Source organism: Henckelia pumila, chromosome 4, assembly GCF_033568475.1.
Source record: "Henckelia pumila isolate YLH828 chromosome 4, ASM3356847v2, whole genome shotgun sequence".
NCBI classification, from domain to species: Eukaryota; Viridiplantae; Streptophyta; class Magnoliopsida; order Lamiales; family Gesneriaceae; genus Henckelia; species Henckelia pumila.
The window spans coordinates 68,091,475-68,096,849 of NC_133123.1; the positions used below are offsets into that span (position 1 = coordinate 68,091,475).

The following is a 5,375-nucleotide window of genomic DNA, read 5'->3' on the forward strand; positions in this document are numbered from 1 at the left end:
AAATAGAATTTAAGAATTTAATTCTTGAATTTTCAAATTTGAGTATTTGCGCAATCTGGGCCTAACACTTTTACTCGCGTCATATAAAATATTGTATGTTATATAATATTTACTTTCACACTTAAAAATATGTATTGCTCGGTCCGTTAAGGAATTACCCCAGCACAAGTTGACGACCCCTATTTGGAATCACCACAGCCCAATCACTCGGCCCTGTACATTTCTCCTTCTCCAAGCAGATGCCGATAGAACTCATTTCATTTTTTTCTCCATTTCCTCTCGCGATCGGCACTCTCGTCCTCCTCCTTCTTCCTTCGCCCGCCGCAGCAGCATCATTTTCTGGCGTGGTCTTCTCCTTAGCTTGTTGTTCGAGTTAATTCCGGCGCCCCTTTGCCTCGATCACAACTCAACAAATCTTTCCCCATGTCTGATATTTCCAAGACGAGGCAAGACTATGGGTTTCTTCTGCCACCAAGTAGATTATTACGTCTTGTGTTGTTTTCTCTGTGTGTATCTCAAGTTTTTTGATTCCATGGGAGTCTTGGTTATTGCATCCATTTTTGCCTCAATTTCGAAACTTTTCACTGTGTTTGGATATGTCTTGATTCGAGTTCTCTGTTTCCTTCGGATAGATGTACGAGATTTTAGTTTAATTTTGGTTGTGTTGTACTTTCTTATGTTCGAGTTATTGTGTTTCTTGAGTTGGGTGGGTGCTGAGATGGAAGCTTTTGATTAATGTTCACAGTGCCTCAGTTTCAAAATTACTCTGTGTTTGCGCATGTGTTGAGTCGAGTTCTTGCTCGTTTCCTGGATGGTGAATTAGGGGCTACCATGGGTGAGAACGTAGCTCACATGGTAGCACCCAGGTTTTGTGAGTTGGCTGGTAAAATCGAGGCGAAGGGCTGTCGGTTAGAAGTTGTAAGAATCGAGTTTCTGTGGGTTGGGGCAGGGACTTCCTTGAGCTAGAAATTGGCTCTAGGACAGAGGCTTCCTCGAGCTGGGTAGTGGCTTAAGGACAAGGGTGCTCAAGCTGGGGATTTGGCTTGTGAGTTAGGGGTCGGTCTTAAGGGTCGTGCAAGTCTAAGGGGTGGTCTAGGTTCTAGTTTAAAGGTTGTACCATGGGAGATCAAGGTTGAGGTGCCATAGAGGGAAGAAGGGAAATTGAGCAGAAATTTACTAAGAGTGGATGAGCTGTCCGGTTATGGTCAAGTAAAGCAGTGTATACTCGTGTTTTGGGTTAGGGCACGGGTTTGGGATTAGCTTAGGATGCTAGGGAAATTTCGAACTAATTCGGTTGAGTTTTGGTTAAGTTCTAGGCTATTGAATTAAGGGGGCAATATTTAGATGTTAATTGTTGCTGCCCGGGGACTTGTTTGCCAGAAATTATTAGGTAAGAACGGTATTTCGAAGATGACCTTCTAGTTAGGGATAGAGAGCATGGGAACCGTGTTTTTAAGCGGAAGTCGTTTTGATTAAGAATTGAGTATGTTATAAGCTTTGCAAGTGGATTGCTCGGGATACGTCCTAAGTGCCAAAAAGTAAAGTCTAGATTCTTAGCTATGGTTTGCCACCTAAATCATCGTCCTTTTCAACCATGTTATTTCATTTATTTGAGTATCGAGTAAATATTTTCAAAGAAGTTCATTTTCTTGAGTTCAGTCTAAGTCTTGAGTCAAGTCAATAAAAGAAAAGTATTTTTGAATAAGGAGAGTTGATTGTGACTATATCAGGGTATGGACGGGCTGAGAGTAATCTTGGCTTTCCTTACCAACATAGGGTATGTACGTGTTGGGAAAAATCCTAGCTTTCCTTACCACCTCATGGGTTTGGACGGGCTGAGAAAAATCTTGGCTTTCCTTACCATTTCAGGGTATGGATGGACTGAGAGAAATCTTGGCTTCTCATACCAACACGGGGCAAGACGGGTTGAAAAATCCCGACTTCCTTGCCGGCATAGTATACTACAGTCATTGATCGATCAAATCTATAGAAAAGGGCCACTATCAGGGATCTAAGTTCATAGTTCAGTTTATCAGTTTGTAGTTCTGTTTATTAGTTCTCAGTTCAGTCTTTTCAGTCCACATGTTCAGTCTTGCTATGCATTTGCAATTTAAGTTTAGTTTCAGTCAGTTAGATTCAGTCTTGGATGTGATGTTTCCAAGTTTCTCTCTTTGCTAGAGTCCCAATTAAGGAAAGACAATGTATTTTCAGTACAAGATATTTTTAATTGTATGTGCATGTATATTTATTATTCATTATTTCACCTCATATTTTTGTTGAGTCTTTAGGCTCACTACATCTGCTTGGTGCAGGTGAGGATGATTTCTCAATGACCGAGGGGCAGGATCACCAGGGTTGATAGCATTCGGCGGAGCGCACCCATGACGTCGCTTCCTTTAATTTCCTATTGAGATGTCTGTAATAAAAAAATTGTTTACATTTTTTTAACTTTTAATTTGTTAGCAGAATGTGATTCCCTGCATTTGATACTAGGCGTGTAAACTTGTTATTCCCTACTCACTTCTGTATTGTTGGGACTGTACCCAAACAGATGTTTATGCATATGATTTCATGTTTCTTACCTTTTTGGGAGTTTATATTTTTATTTGAATTGCTGAGTTAAGATAGGTCGGGTTGAGTAATTACAATTAGGTCATGGAGAAATGTTTTTTAAAAAAATTTCTATAATAATAATAATAATAATAATAATAATAATAATAATACTCCGAAATTCTTTTTTTTCATTTATTTAATTAAACTAGAGGTTATGGTTGTTTCACTATATATAGAGGTTCCGAGCCTCATTTCAGCGCACCTCATTGATAGCCATGTTTGTGTTGCTTATTTTAATATCGTTTGTTGTTTCTTTGCATGCATTTATATGTTGTAATTTAGCATTTTTTTCTTATTTTATATATCGTGTCTTTATAACATACTCCCGGATTTAATGTGTAGTACGCCGCATTTTACTGAAAAAAAGAGAAGTGTTGAAGAATGAAGATGAAGTGTTGTTTCCATAGTAGAACCATGAAGAACAAGTCATGCGCTGTTGAAGATTGAAAGAACACGTTTGAAGATGGAGAGTTGAAGATGCTGAGTGCGCCGCTCGATCTGGAATTTTCTACCGATCGAGCGGTGCCGAGAAATTGAATAACATAAGGTTGATAAAAAGACGGCTGCTCGATACGCAGACTTCAACCGATCGAGCACGCGTATGAGAAATCAAAGGTAGTGGGTTTATAACTTTGGTCGCGCTCGATCCTTCCAATTCAATCGATCGAGCGCGATGACTTTTCCGGGAATGAATTTGTAATTTTGAAAACTCTTTTATTTTGGACTCTAACTTTTATTAGGTCTTTTATTCCATTTTTCAGAGGAATATTATTAGATTTTAGACGGAGAAAGCAGAGAACTCTCTTGGCGGCTAGGTTTCTTCTCTATTTTCTTATATTTAATTTTTCTTTCATGAATTTTTCTGTAAAATTCATGAATATTGTTCGCTAAGTTTTAGTACTTGGTTGAGGAAGACGAACCCTCGAGTTATTTTATTTTTAAACTCAGTTTTTTATTGTTTAATTCCAAATTGCGTATTGATAAGTGTGTTTAGTATGCATTATTTTATGTCATTTTATATTTATTTTGCATGCATTTATTTTATTTTCGTGAGTTTTATTAGTGTTTTATTTTATGTGCATGCATTATACTCTCCTGGTTGAATTTTGTAGAAAAATAAGCAATTTTTGGGAATTTCTGTGCGGACAAAGCGTGCGCGCGCGAGCCTCTTGCTCGCGCGTGCGCAGAAGGAATCTACAGAAACATCCGAGTCAAGGCGCGCGCAGGCAAGCTCCTGCCCCGCGCGTGCGCAGAAGAATTGTCCAGAGAGTTGCAGGGAAGTCGCGCGCGCGCGAGGCGTTCTAGAGGACACTGTTTTTTATAGCTACGCGCGTGCGAGCTATGCCATGCGCACGCGCGCGTGTTCGTGAGACGCAATATTCGAGAATTTGAGTTTTACGAGGAGTCTAATTGGCGCGGACCTATAAATAGAAATTTTATGCTCTTTTTACAGACTTTTTGTTTTTTTGAGTACGCGCGAAGCATACGGCGGCTGTGGAACAAATTTCTTCAGATTTTCTTCTACTCTAGTATTTTTATTTTATGATTTTAGACTTGGTTTATTTAATTATGTTTTTTAGTGAGTAGTTTTCTCTTTCGATCAAGGCCACGTGATTGGGCCAGACAATTTATGTATAAAACTCGTTTGTTTATTTGAGATTTTCAGACTTGATTTGATTTTATTGTTTATTGAATTCATATTTGTCATGTGAATTTCCTGGCCAGTTATTTGCTTGCATGTTAATTGATTCCAATTCGACAGAGGAGGTTTCGATTTTGATCGCTTCAATAATCAACATAGTGTAAAACTGACTAGAAATAGAATTTGGTTTCATTATGCGGTTTAGGTGTTTACTGAATTTTCACAGTTATCCATGCATTCGAATTTGATTAGAATTACGAAAGATTGGTTCATCAGTATTTGAATAGGTTTGATTGTTCTAGAAATAGTTCTTCGAACAAATTAGGAAAATTCTCGTTAATGAAAATTAAGTCTGATATCTTAGATCGACTGCTTGTTACATGAATTGTCTGGTACCTACTTGAGTCCTTGATCGAGCTTTTCCCAAATTTGATTTAAATCTAAATTTTTCAGCTGCGTTTTATTTAATTTAATTTTAATTGCAACTTTTTATTATTAGTTTAAAATCTGAAATCGCTATTTTTGATTAGTCTAGATTAAGTAGAAATAAATAAATTCTGGTAGTCATAATTATACAGTCCCTGTGGGTTCGACATTCGAATTTTATTCACTATCTATAATTTGACCTGGTACGCTTGCCAGTTGATTTTTAATCACATCGATTCAGCCGATCAAGTTTTTGGCGTCGTTGCCGGGGACTGTTTGATATCAGAATTTTTATTTCACTTGAGATTAGACCTTATTTATTTTCTTAATTTCTGACTATAATTTTTTGGTGATTTTCAGGTACCTTCTGTTGTGCATGCATAGCATTCGATCAAGGAAATTACTACCACTTGATTTGGAGATCGAACGCACGCTGAGCATGATCCGAATAGCCAAGAAATCTATCAATCTTGAACTAGAGTCAGAATATGAATCTGAAGTAAAGATGGTAGACAACCGTACTGTTTGGGATATTATCCGTCCGTCAACTGAAGGCTATGGATCTAGCATAGTTCGCCCCGCTGTTGAGACGAACAATTTTGAGCTGAAACCCTCTACTATTCAGCTGATTCAATTGCAAGCTAGATACTGTGGAAGACCCCTACGCTCATCTGAAACGTTTTTGGTCGATCTG

The 5,375-nt window shown here is 38.1% G+C and overlaps 1 long non-coding RNA gene across 1 annotated transcript; it reads left to right on the forward strand.

Moving 5' to 3' along the window:
- The first annotated feature begins 221 nt into the window (after positions 1-221).
- LOC140865333 (uncharacterized) lies at positions 222-2,581 on the forward strand. The gene is made up of 2 exons (XR_012144563.1): positions 222-446; positions 2,313-2,581. It is a non-coding gene; the product is annotated as an uncharacterized lncRNA (long non-coding RNA).
- The last annotated feature ends 2,794 nt before the right edge of the window (positions 2,582-5,375 follow it).